Genomic DNA, 13,749 nt, shown 5'->3' on the forward strand with positions numbered 1-13,749 from the left:
GGATTCTGATAGAGGGCACTGAGACTTACACCTGAGTGCAAAAATGGAGGCTCTAGACCCTTCCAGAGCTGAGATATCGAAACTCAAACTTTCGACCCGAAAAAAAAACGACAGTGTTACCCCTTACATTTTTTTGGGGGGGGGGCAAAAAATTAAGTATCCCCAATCTTCTCGAAACTCTGGATTCTGATAGAGGGCACTGAGACTTACACCTGAGTGCAAAAATGGAGGCTCTAGACCCTTCCAAAGCTGAGATATCGAAACTCAAAATTTCGACCCGAAAAAATAACGACAGTGTTACCCCTTACGTTTTTTTTTTGGGGGCAAAAAATTAAGTATCCCCAATCTTCTCGAAGCTCTGGATTCTGATAGAGGGCACTGAGACTTACACCTGAGTGCAAAAATGGAAGCTCTAGACCCTTCCAGAGCTGAGATATCGAAACTCAAAATTTCGACCCGAAAAAAAAAACGACAGTGTTACCCCTTACGTTTTTTTTGGGGGGGCGAAAAATTAAGTATCCCCAATCTTCTCGAAACTCTGGATTCTGATAGAGGGCACTGAGACTTACACCTGAGTGCAAAAATAGAGGCTCTAGACCCTTTCAGAGCTGAGATATCGAAACTCAAAATTTCAACCCGAAAAAAAAAACGACAGTGTTACCCCTTACGTTTTTTTTGGAGGGGCAAAAAATTATGTATCCCCAATCTTCTCGAAACTCTGGATTCTGATAGAGGGCACTGAGACTTACACTTGAGTGCAAAAATGGAGGCTCTAGACCCTTCCAAAGCTGAGATATCGAAACTCAAAATTTCGACCCGAAAAAAAAACGACAGTGTTACCCCTTACGTTTTTTTTTTATGGGCGAAAAATAAAGTATCCCCAATCTTCTCGAAACTCTGGATTCTGATAGAGGGCACTGAGACTTACACCTGAGTGAAAAAATGGAGGCTCTAGACCCTTCCAGAGCTGAGATATCGAAACTCTAAATTTCAACCCGAAAAAAAAACGACAGTGTTACCCCTTACATTTTTTTTTGGGGGGGGCAAAAAATTAAGTATCCTCAATCTTCTCGAAACTCTGGATTCTGATAGAGGGCACTGAGACTTACACCTGAGTGCAAAAATGGAGGCTCTAGACCCTTCCAAAGCTGAGATATCGAAACTCAAAATTTCGACCCGAAAAAAAACCGACAGTGTTACCCCTTACGTTTTTTTTGGGGGGGCAAAAAATTAAGTATCCCCAATCTTCTCGAAACTCTGGATTCTGATAGAGGGCACTGAGACTTACACCTGAGTGCAAAAATGGAGGCTCTAGACCCTTCCAGAGCTGAGATATCGAAACTCAAAATTTCGACCCGAAAAAAAAAACGACAGTGTTACCCCTTACGTTTTTTTTTGGGGGCGAAAAATTAAGTATCCCCAATCTTCTCGAAGCTCTGGATTCTGATAGAGGGCACTGAGACTTACACCTGAGTGCAAAAATGGAGGCTCTAGACCCTTCCAGAGCTGAGATATCGAAACTCAAAATTTCGACCCGAAAAAAAACGACAGTGTTACCCCTTACGTTTTTTTTTTTTGGGCGAAAAATTAAGTATCCCCAATCTTCTCGAAGCTCTGGCTTCTGATAGAGGGCACTGAGACTTACACCTGAGTGCAAAAATGGAGGCTCTAGACCCTTCCAGAGCAGAGATATCGAAACTCAAAATTTCGACCCGAAAAAAAAACGACTGTGTTACCCCTTACGTTTTTTTTTTTGGGCGAAAAATTAAGAATCCCCAATCTTCTCGAAACTCTGGATTCTGATAGAGGGCACTGAGACTTACACCTGAGCGCAAAAATGGAGGCTCTAGACCCTTCCAGAGCTGAGATATCGAAACTCAAAATTTCGACCCGAAAAAAAAATGACAGTGTTACCCCTTACGTTTTTTTTGGAGGGGCAAAAAATTATGTATCCCCAATCTTCTCGAAACTCTGGATTCTGATAGAGGGCACTGAGACTTACACCTGAGTGCAAAAATGGAGGCTCTAGACCCTTCCAAAGCTGAGATATCGAAACTCAAAATTTCGACCCGAAAAAAAAACGACAGTGTTACCCCTTACGTTTTTTTTTTATGGGCGAAAAATAAAGTATCCCCAATCTTCTCGAAACTCTGGATTCTGATAGAGGGCACTGAGACTTACACCTGAGTGCAAAAATGGAGGCTCTAGACCCTTCCAGAGCTGAGATATCGAAACTCTAAATTTCAACCCGAAAAAAAAACGACAGTGTTACCCCTTACGTTTTTTTTGGGGGGCGAAAAATTAAGTATCCCCAATCTTCTCGAAGCTCTGGATTCTGATAGAGGGCACTGAGACTTACACCTGAGTGCAAAAATGGAGGCTCTAGACCCTTCCAGAGCTGAGATATCGAAACTCAAACTTTCGACCCGAAAAAAAAACGACAGTGTTACCCCTTACATTTTTTTGGGGGGGGGGCAAAAAATTAAGTATCCCCAATCTTCTCGAAACTCTGGATTCTGATAGAGGGCACTGAGACTTACACCTGAGTGCAAAAATGGAGGCTCTAGACCCTTCCAAAGCTGAGATATCGAAACTCAAAATTTCGACCCGAAAAAAAACCGACAGTGTTACCCCTTACGTTTTTTTGGGGGGGGCAAAAAATTAAGTATCCCCAATCTTCTCGAAACTCTGGATTCTGATAGAGGGCACTGAGACTTACACCTGAGTGCAAAAATGGAGGCTCTAGACCCTTCCAGAGCTGAGATATCGAAACTCAAAATTTCGACCCGAAAAAAAAAACGACAGTGTTACCCCTTACGTTTTTTTTTGGGGGCGAAAAATTAAGTATCCCCAATCTTCTCGAAGCTCTGGATTCTGATAGAGGGCACTGAGACTTACACCTGAGTGCAAAAATGGAGGCTCTAGACCCTTCCAGAGCTGAGATATCGAAACTCAAAATTTCGACCCGAAAAAAAACGACAGTGTTACCCCTTACGTTTTTTTTTTTTGGGCGAAAAATTAAGTATCCCCAATCTTCTCGAAGCTCTGGCTTCTGATAGAGGGCACTGAGACTTACACCTGAGTGCAAAAATGGAGGCTCTAGACCCTTCCAGAGCAGAGATATCGAAACTCAAAATTTCGACCCGAAAAAAAAACGACTGTGTTACCCCTTACGTTTTTTTTTTTGGGCGAAAAATTAAGAATCCCCAATCTTCTCGAAACTCTGGATTCTGATAGAGGGCACTGAGACTTACACCTGAGCGCAAAAATGGAGGCTCTAGACCCTTCCAGAGCTGAGATATCGAAACTCAAAATTTCGACCCGAAAAAAAAATGACAGTGTTACCCCTTACGTTTTTTTTGGAGGGGCAAAAAATTATGTATCCCCAATCTTCTCGAAACTCTGGATTCTGATAGAGGGCACTGAGACTTACACCTGAGTGCAAAAATGGAGGCTCTAGACCCTTCCAAAGCTGAGATATCGAAACTCAAAATTTCGACCCGAAAAAAAAACGACAGTGTTACCCCTTACGTTTTTTTTTTATGGGCGAAAAATAAAGTATCCCCAATCTTCTCGAAACTCTGGATTCTGATAGAGGGCACTGAGACTTACACCTGAGTGCAAAAATGGAGGCTCTAGACCCTTCCAGAGCTGAGATATCGAAACTCTAAATTTCAACCCGAAAAAAAAACGACAGTGTTACCCCTTACGTTTTTTTTGGGGGGCGAAAAATTAAGTATCCCCAATCTTCTCGAAGCTCTGGATTCTGATAGAGGGCACTGAGACTTACACCTGAGTGCAAAAATGGAGGCTCTAGACCCTTCCAGAGCTGAGATATCGAAACTCAAACTTTCGACCCGAAAAAAAAACGACAGTGTTACCCCTTACATTTTTTTGGGGGGGGGGCAAAAAATTAAGTATCCCCAATCTTCTCGAAACTCTGGATTCTGATAGAGGGCACTGAGACTTACACCTGAGTGCAAAAATGGAGGCTCTAGACCCTTCCAAAGCTGAGATATCGAAACTCAAAATTTCGACCCGAAAAAAAAACGACAGTGTTACCCCTTACGTTTTTTTTTTTGGGGGCAAAAAATTAAGTATCCCCAATCTTCTCGAAGCTCTGGATTCTGATAGAGGGCACTGAGACTTACACCTGAGTGCAAAAATGGAAGCTCTAGACCCTTCCAGAGCTGAGATATCGAAACTCAAAATTTCGACCCGAAAAAAAAAACGACAGTGTTACCCCTTACGTTTTTTTTGGGGGGGCGAAAAATTAAGTATCCCCAATCTTCTCGAAACTCTGGATTCTGATAGAGGGCACTGAGACTTACACCTGAGTGCAAAAATAGAGGCTCTAGACCCTTTCAGAGCTGAGATATCGAAACTCAAAATTTCGACCCGAAAAAACAAGACAGTGTTACCCCTTACGTTTTTTTTTTGGGCAAAAAATTAAGTATCCCCAATCTTCTCGAAACTCTGGATTCTGATAGAGGGCACTGAGACTTACACCTGAGCGCAAAAATGGAGGCTCTAGACCCTTCCAGAGCCGAGATATCGAAACTCAAAATTTCAACCCGAAAAAAAAACGACAGTGTTACCCCTTACGTTTTTTTTTTTGGGCGAAAAATTAAGTATCCCCAATCTTCTCGGAACTTTGGATTCTGATAGAGGGCACTGAGACTTACACCTGAGCGCAAAAATGGAGGCTCTAGACCCTTCCAGAGCTGAGATATCGAAACTCAAAATTTCGACCCGAAAAAAAAACGACAGTGTTACCCCTTACGTTTTTTTGGGGGGGGCAAAAAATTAAGTATCCCCAATCTTCTCGAAACTCTGGATTCTGATAGAGGGCACTGAGACTTACACCTGAGCGCAAAAATGGAGGCTCTAGACCCTTCCAGAGCTGAGATATCGAAACTCAAAATTTCGACCCGAAAAAAAAAACGACAGTGTTACCCCTTACGTTTTTTTTTTGGGCGAAAAATTAAGTATCCCCAATCTTCTCGAAACTCTGGATTCTGATAGAGGGCACTGAGACTTACACCTGAGCGCAAAAATGGAGGCTCTAGACCCTTCCAGAGCTGAGATATCGAAACTCAAAATTTCAACCCGAAAAAAAAACGACAGTGGTACCCCTTACGTTTTTTTTTTTGGGCGAAAAATTAAGTATCCCCAATCTTCTCGAAACTCTGGATTCTGATAGAGGGCACTGAGACTTACACCTGAGTGCAAAAATGGAGGCTCTAGACCCTTCCAAAGCTGAGATATCGAAACTCAAAATTTCAACCCGAAAAAAAAACGACAGTGTTACCCCTTACGTTTTTTTTTTTGGGGCAAAAAATTAAGTATCCCCAATCTTCTCGAAACTCTGGATTCTGATAGAGGGCACTGAGACTTACACCTGAGTGCAAAAATGGAGGCTCTAGACCCTTCCAGAGCTGAGATATCGAAACTCAAAATTTCGACCCGAAAAAAAAAACGACAGTGTTACCCCTTACGTTTTTTTGGGGGGGCGAAAAATTAAGTATCCCCAATCTTCTCGAAACTCTGGATTCTGATAGAGGGCACTGAGACTTACACCTGAGTGCAAAAATAGAGGCTCTAGACCCTTTCAGAGCTGAGATATCGAAACTCAAAATTTCGACCCGAAAAAAAAAGACAGTGTTACCCCTTACGTTTTTTTTTTTTGGGCAAAAAATTAAGTATCCCCAATCTTCTCGAAACTCTGGATTCTGATAGAGGGCACTGAGACTTACACCTGAGCGCAAAAATGGAGGCTCTAGACCCTTCCAGAGCCGAGATATCGAAACTCAAAATTTCAACCCGAAAAAAAACGACAGTGTTACCCCTTACGTTTTTTTTTTTTGGGCGAAAAATTAAGTATCCCCAATCTTCTCGAAGCTCTGGATTCTGATAGAGGGCACTGAGACTTACACCTGAGTGCAAAAATGGAGGCTCTAGACCCTTCCAGAGCGGAGATATCGAAACTCAAAATTTCGACCCGAAAAAAAAACGACAGTGTTACCCCTTACGTTTTTTTTGGAGGGGCAAAAAATTATGTATCCCCAATCTTCTCGAAACTCTGGATTCTGATAGAGGGCACTGAGACTTACACCTGAGTGCAAAAATGGAGGCTCTAGACCCTTCCAAAGCTGAGATATCGAAACTCAAAATTTCGACCCGAAAAAAAAACGACAGTGTTACCCCTTACGTTTTTTTTTTATGGGCGAAAAATAAAGTATCCCCAATCTTCTCGAAACTCTGGATTCTGATAGAGGGCACTGAGACTTACACCTGAGTGCAAAAATGGAGGCTCTAGACCCTTCCAGAGCTGAGATATCGAAACTCTAAATTTCAACCCGAAAAAAAAACGACAGTGTTACCCCTTACGTTTTTTTTGGGGGGCGAAAAATTAAGTATCCCCAATCTTCTCGAAGCTCTGGATTCTGATAGAGGGCACTGAGACTTACACCTGAGTGCAAAAATGGAGGCTCTAGACCCTTCCAGAGCTGAGATATCGAAACTCAAACTTTCGACCCGAAAAAAAAACGACAGTGTTACCCCTTACATTTTTTTTGGGGGGGGGCAAAAAATTAAGTATCCCCAATCTTCTCGAAACTCTGGATTCTGATAGAGGGCACTGAGACTTACACCTGAGCGCAAAAATGGAGGCTCTAGACCCTTCCAGAGCCGAGATATCGAAACTCAAAATTTCAACCCGAAAAAAAACGACAGTGTTACCCCTTACGTTTTTTTTTTTTGGGCGAAAAATTAAGTATCCCCAATCTTCTCGAAGCTCTGGATTCTGATAGAGGGCACTGAGACTTACACCTGAGTGCAAAAATGGAGGCTCTAGACCCTTCCAGAGCGGAGATATCGAAACTCAAAATTTCGACCCGAAAAAAAAACGACAGTGTTACCCCTTACGTTTTTTTTTTTGGGCGAAAAATTAAGAATCCCCAATCTTCTCGAAACTCTGGATTCTGATAGAGGGCACTGAGACTTACACCTGAGCGCAAAAATGGAGGCTCTAGACCCTTCCAGAGCTGAGATATCGAAACTCAAAATTTCGACCCGAAAAAAAAATGACAGTGTTACCCCTTACGTTTTTTTTGGAGGGGCAAAAAATTATGTATCCCCAATCTTCTCGAAACTCTGGATTCTGATAGAGGGCACTGAGACTTACACCTGAGTGCAAAAATGGAGGCTCTAGACCCTTCCAAAGCTGAGATATCGAAACTCAAAATTTCGACCCGAAAAAAAAACGACAGTGTTACCCCTTACGTTTTTTTTTTATGGGCGAAAAATAAAGTATCCCCAATCTTCTCGAAACTCTGGATTCTGATAGAGGGCACTGAGACTTACACCTGAGTGCAAAAATGGAGGCTCTAGACCCTTCCAGAGCTGAGATATCGAAACTCTAAATTTCAACCCGAAAAAAAAACGACAGTGTTACCCCTTACGTTTTTTTTGGGGGGCGAAAAATTAAGTATCCCCAATCTTCTCGAAGCTCTGGATTCTGATAGAGGGCACTGAGACTTACACCTGAGTGCAAAAATGGAGGCTCTAGACCCTTCCAGAGCTGAGATATCGAAACTCAAACTTTCGACCCGAAAAAAAAACGACAGTGTTACCCCTTACATTTTTTTTGGGGGGGGGGCAAAAAATTAAGTATCCCCAATCTTCTCGAAACTCTGGATTCTGATAGAGGGCACTGAGACTTACACCTGAGTGCAAAAATGGAAGCTCTAGACCCTTCCAGAGCTGAGATATCGAAACTCAAAATTTCGACCCGAAAAAAAAAACGACAGTGTTACCCCTTACGTTTTTTTTGGGGGGGCGAAAAATTAAGTATCCCCAATCTTCTCGAAACTCTGGATTCTGATAGAGGGCACTGAGACTTACACCTGAGTGCAAAAATAGAGGCTCTAGACCCTTTCAGAGCTGAGATATCGAAACTCAAAATTTCGACCCGAAAAAACAAGACAGTGTTACCCCTTACGTTTTTTTTTTTGGGCAAAAAATTAAGTATCCCCAATCTTCTCGAAACTCTGGATTCTGATAGAGGGCACTGAGACTTACACCTGAGCGCAAAAATGGAGGCTCTAGACCCTTCCAGAGCCGAGATATCGAAACTCAAAATTTCAACCCGAAAAAAAAACGACAATTTTTCGCCCAAAAAAAAAAACGTAAGGGGTAACACTAAGTATCCCCAATCTTCTCGAAACTTTGGATTCTGATAGAGGGCACTGAGACTTACACCTGAGCGCAAAAATGGAGGCTCTAGACCCTTCCAGAGCTGAGATATCGAAACTCAAAATTTTGACCCGAAAAAAAAACGACAGTGTTACCCCTTACGTTTTTTTTGGGGGGGCAAAAAATTAAGTATCCCCAATCTTCTCGGAACTCTGGATTCTGATAGAGGGCACTGAGACTTACACCTGAGCGCAAAAATGGAGGCTCTAGACCCTTCCAGAGCTGAGATATCGAAACTCAAAATTTCGACCCGAAAAAAAAACGACAGTGTTACCCCTTACGTTTTTTTTTTTGGGCGAAAAATTAAGTATCCCCAATCTTCTCGAAACTCTGGATTCTGATAGAGGGCACTGAGACTTACACCTGAGCGCAAAAATGGAGGCTCTAGACCCTTCCAGAGCTGAGATATCGAAACTCAAAATTTCAACCCGAAAAAAAAACGACAGTGGTACCCCTTACGTTTTTTTTTTTGGGCGAAAAATTAAGTATCCCCAATCTTCTCGAAACTCTGGATTCTGATAGAGGGCACTGAGACTTACACCTGAGTGCAAAAATGGAGGCTCTAGACCCTTCCAAAGCTGAGATATTGAAACTCAAAATTTCAACCCGAAAAAAAAACGACAGTGTTACCCCTTACGTTTTTTTTTTTGGGGCAAAAAATTAAGTATCCCCAATCTTCTCGAAACTCTGGATTCTGATAGAGGGCACTGAGACTTACACCTGAGTGCAAAAATGGAGGCTCTAGACCCTTCCAGAGCTGAGATATCGAAACTCAAAATTTCGACCCGAAAAAAAAAACGACAGTGTTACCCCTTACGTTTTTTTGGGGGGGCGAAAAATTAAGTATCCCCAATCTTCTCGAAACTCTGGATTCTGATAGAGGGCACTGAGACTTACACCTGAGTGCAAAAATAGAGGCTCTAGACCCTTTCAGAGCTGAGATATCGAAACTCAAAATTTCGACCCGAAAAAAAAAGACAGTGTTACCCCTTACGTTTTTTTTTTTTGGGCAAAAAATTAAGTATCCCCAATCTTCTCGAAACTCTGGATTCTGATAGAGGGCACTGAGACTTACACCTGAGCGCAAAAATGGAGGCTCTAGACCCTTCCAGAGCCGAGATATCGAAACTCAAAATTTCAACCCGAAAAAAAACGACAGTGTTACCCCTTACGTTTTTTTTTTTTGGGCGAAAAATTAAGTATCCCCAATCTTCTCGAAGCTCTGGATTCTGATAGAGGGCACTGAGACTTACACCTGAGTGCAAAAATGGAGGCTCTAGACCCTTCCAGAGCTGAGATATCGAAACTCAAAATTTCGACCCGAAAAAAAACGACAGTGTTACCCCTTACGTTTTTTTTTTTTGGGCGAAAAATTAAGTATCCCCAATCTTCTCGAAGCTCTGGATTCTGATAGAGGGCACTGAGACTTACACCTGAGCGCAAAAATGGAGGCTCTAGACCCTTCCAGAGCTGAGATATCGAAACTCAAAATTTCGACCCGAAAAAAAAACGACAGTGTTACCCCTTACGTTTTTTTTTTTTGGGCGAAAAATTAAGTATCCCCAATCTTCTCGAAACTCTGGATTCTGATAGAGGGCACTGAGACTTACACCTGAGCGCAAAAATGGAGGCTCTAGACCCTTCCAGAGCTGAGATATCGAAACTCAAAATTTCAACCCGAAAAAAAAACGACAGTGGTACCCCTTACGGTTTTTTTTTTGGGCGAAAAATTAAGTATCCCCAATCTTCTCGAAACTCTGGATTCTGATAGAGGGCACTGAGACTTACACCTGGGTGCAAAAATGGAGGCTCTAGACCCTTCCAAAGCTGAGATATTGAAACTCAAAATTTCAACCCGAAAAAAAAACGACAGTGTTACCCCTTACGTTTTTTTTTTGGGGGCAAAAAATTAAGTATCCCCAATCTTCTCGAAACTCTGGATTCTGATAGAGGGCACTGAGACTTACACCTGAGTGCAAAAATGGAGGCTCTAGACCCTTCCAGAGCTGAGATATCGAAACTCAAAATTTCGACCCGAAAAAAAAAACGACAGTGTTACCCCTTACGTTTTTTTGGGGGGGCGAAAAATTAAGTATCCCCAATCTTCTCGAAACTCTGGATTCTGATAGAGGGCACTGAGACTTACACCTGAGTGCAAAAATAGAGGCTCTAGACCCTTTCAGAGCTGAGATATCGAAACTCAAAATTTCGACCCGAAAAAAAAAGACAGTGTTACCCCTTACGTTTTTTTTTTTTGGGCAAAAAATTAAGTATCCCCAATCTTCTCGAAACTCTGGATTCTGATAGAGGGCACTGAGACTTACACCTGAGCGCAAAAATGGAGGCTCTAGACCCTTCCAGAGCCGAGATATCGAAACTCAAAATTTCAACCCGAAAAAAAACGACAGTGTTACCCCTTACGTTTTTTTTTTTTGGGCGAAAAATTAAGTATCCCCAATCTTCTCGAAGCTCTGGATTCTGATAGAGGGCACTGAGACTTACACCTGAGTGCAAAAATGGAGGCTCTAGACCCTTCCAGAGCTGAGATATCGAAACTCAAAATTTCGACCCGAAAAAAAACGACAGTGTTACCCCTTACGTTTTTTTTTTTTGGGCGAAAAATTAAGTATCCCCAATCTTCTCGAAGCTCTGGATTCTGATAGAGGGCACTGAGACTTACACCTGAGTGCAAAAATGGAGGCTCTAGACCCTTCCAGAGCTGAGATATCGAAACTCAAAATTTCGACCCGAAAAAAAAAACGACAGTGTTACCCCTTACGTTTTTTTTGGGGGGGCAAAAAATTAAGTATCCCCAATCTTCTCGGAACTCTGGATTCTGATAGAGGGCACTGAGACTTACACCTGAGCGCAAAAATGGAGGCTCTAGACCCTTCCAGAGCTGAGATATCGAAACTCAAAATTTCGACCCGAAAAAAAAACGACAGTGTTACCCCTTACGTTTTTTTTTTTGGGCGAAAAATTAAGTATCCCCAATCTTCTCGAAACTCTGGATTCTGATAGAGGGCACTGAGACTTACACCTGAGCGCAAAAATGGAGGCTCTAGACCCTTCCAGAGCTGAGATATCGAAACTCAAAATTTCAACCCGAAAAAAAAACGACAGTGGTACCCCTTACGTTTTTTTTTTTTGGGCGAAAAATTAAGTATCCCCAATCTTCTCGAAACTCTGGATTCTGATAGAGGGCACTGAGACTTACACCTGAGCGCAAAAATGGAGGCTCTAGACCCTTCCAGAGCTGAGATATCAAAACTCAAAATTTCGACCCGAAAAAAGAACGACAGTGTTACCCCTTACGTTTTTTTTGGGGGGGCAAAAAATTAAGTATCCCCAATCTTCTCGAAACTCTGGATTCTGATAGAGGGCACTGAGACTTACACCTGAGTGCAAAAATGGAGGCTCTAGACCCTTCCAAAGCTGAGATATCGAAACTCAAAATTTCGACCCGAAAAAAAAACGACAGTGTTACCCCTTACGTTTTTTTTTTTTGGGCGAAAAATAAAGTATCCCCAATCTTCTCGAAACTCTGGATTCTGATAGAGGGCACTGAGACTTACACCTGAGCGCAAAAATGGAGGCTCTAGACCCTTCCAGAGCTGAGATATCGAAACTCAAAATTTCAACCCGAAAAAAAAAACGACAGTGTTACCCCTTACGTTTTTTTTTTTTGGGCAAAAAATTAAGTTTCTCCAATCTTCTCGAAACTCTGGATTCTGATAGAGGGCACTGAGACTTACACCTGAGTGCAAAAATGGAGGCTCTAGACCCTTCCAGAGCTGAGATATCGAAACTCAAAATTTCGACCCGAAAAAAAAAACGACAGTGTTACCCCTTTCGTTTTTTTTTTCTGGCGAAAAATTAAGTTTCTCCAATCTTCTCAACACTCTGGATTCTGATAGAGGGCCATGAGACATTGACCTGAGTGAAAAAATGGAAGCTCTAGACCCTTCCAGAGCTGAGATATCGAAACTCAAAAATTCGACCCGAAAAAAAAACGACAGTGTTACCCCTTTCGTTTTTGTTTTTTTCGGGCGAAAAATTAAGTTTCTCCAATCTTCTCAAAACTCTGGATTCTGATAGAGGGCCATGAGACATAGACCTGAGTGCAAAAATTGAGGCTCTAGACCCTTCCAGAGCTGAGATAAAACTCAAAAATTCAACCCGAAAAAAAAACGACAGTGGTACCCCTTTCGTGTTTTTTGAGGAACATTTAAGTTGGATTAAAAGTGAGTTAACACATCAATCTCAGCATGTAAATGCAGTGTTGAGCTCGTAATGTGAATCTTGTCTGTATGTTACAGGGACAGGAGAACACACGTGTGTTTATCCAGTGGAGAGAGACTCATGATGCTGAATCATGTCATCAAAGGATTTGAGTGAGTGTACTACAGAAATGGATACAACATCTATTAAATCTTAAGTTGTAGTTTATTTGAATGATTGTAATTTCAAATGGAGAAATTACAACACTTTTCTGATTCCTGATTTTTGTGCATTTGCTGCAGAGTGCAGAGCTTTTGTGGTGGCAGCATTTGTTGGGGAAAAAAAGGTTTTAGGGAATTTATTCAAAAATAAAGTAAGGTTATTTTTAATACATAAATCAAATGACATTGTGCTGTTAAATGACTGCTTTTGTGTAATGTTTGTGCATTTTTGTAGGATCTGAAATGTCTGCAGACTGGTGTGAGCACTGAGGATGAGTAGCCCAGAGCTGAATCCTGGAAGTGGTCCCATGGATGAGACCCTCCATCTCTCCACCTGCCCTTACGAGAACCTCTATCGCTCCATCTGCCCTTATTGCCTCAGATTGTGAAGCGCTTGCAGTAGGATGTGGTGTTCAGCGCCTGTAAATACATGCTTGTAGTTTGAATAAAGCTTTGTTGTTGTGTATGTGTTGTTGACTTGTATATGCATTTGTTTGTGATGGTTACTTTTATTTGTATTTTTTGGACATTTTAATTAAAGTTTCCTTCTTGAAAAAAAAAAAAACTGTTTTACTGCACTCAGCTGGGGCCCCTGAGAAACTCTGGATTCTGATAGAGGGCCATGGGACTTGGACCTGAGTGCAAAAATGGAGGCTCTAGCCCCTTCCAGAGCTGAGATATTGAGATCCCACGTAGCATTTATGCCATTATAAAAATAGTGGGTTCGTAGACGGTGTAATTATGGGATGGCACTTGGTGCTACGGAGTCAGGGGCCCCAGCTGAGTGCAGTTAAATAGTTTTTATCATGAAAGAAACTTTAATTAAAATGTCCAAAAAATACACTACCCAAATCCCCATTCAATAGAGGCCCGGGGGCGCCGTCGACCGGTCCCAGCGCGCTCATCCGCCAACCCACATCCGTTTTCCTACGGCCCAAGGACGGAATGGACCTTTTTTTCGGCCTTGGACTAGCTAGAGTTACTGGAAATCGAAATACAGTGACTTGAGGGCAATCGTCCTGCCAGTACTGTAAAAATACAAGAAAACACA

At 42.0% G+C, this 13,749-nt stretch overlaps 1 long non-coding RNA gene across 4 annotated transcripts in view; it reads left to right on the forward strand.

The window, feature by feature from the left end:
* LOC148981456 (uncharacterized) overlaps positions 1-13,164 on the forward strand; it is an 85,329-nt gene extending 72,165 nt beyond the window's left edge. For 2 of the 4 annotated variants that reach the window (XR_016168554.1, XR_016168555.1), the window contains exons 4-6: positions 12,576-12,650; positions 12,780-12,850; positions 12,934-13,164. This is a non-coding gene — a long non-coding RNA (uncharacterized LOC148981456). The remainder of the gene's footprint in view (positions 1-12,575; positions 12,651-12,779; positions 12,851-12,933) is intronic. The other 2 variants (XR_016168553.1, XR_016168556.1) reach the window with 2 other exon arrangements.
* Positions 13,165-13,749: the final 585 nt, after the last annotated feature.

This window comes from Pimephales promelas, chromosome 5 (assembly GCF_988280905.1).
Source record: "Pimephales promelas chromosome 5, fPimPro1.hap1.1, whole genome shotgun sequence".
In the NCBI taxonomy this organism is placed as follows: domain Eukaryota; kingdom Metazoa; phylum Chordata; class Actinopteri; order Cypriniformes; family Leuciscidae; genus Pimephales; species Pimephales promelas.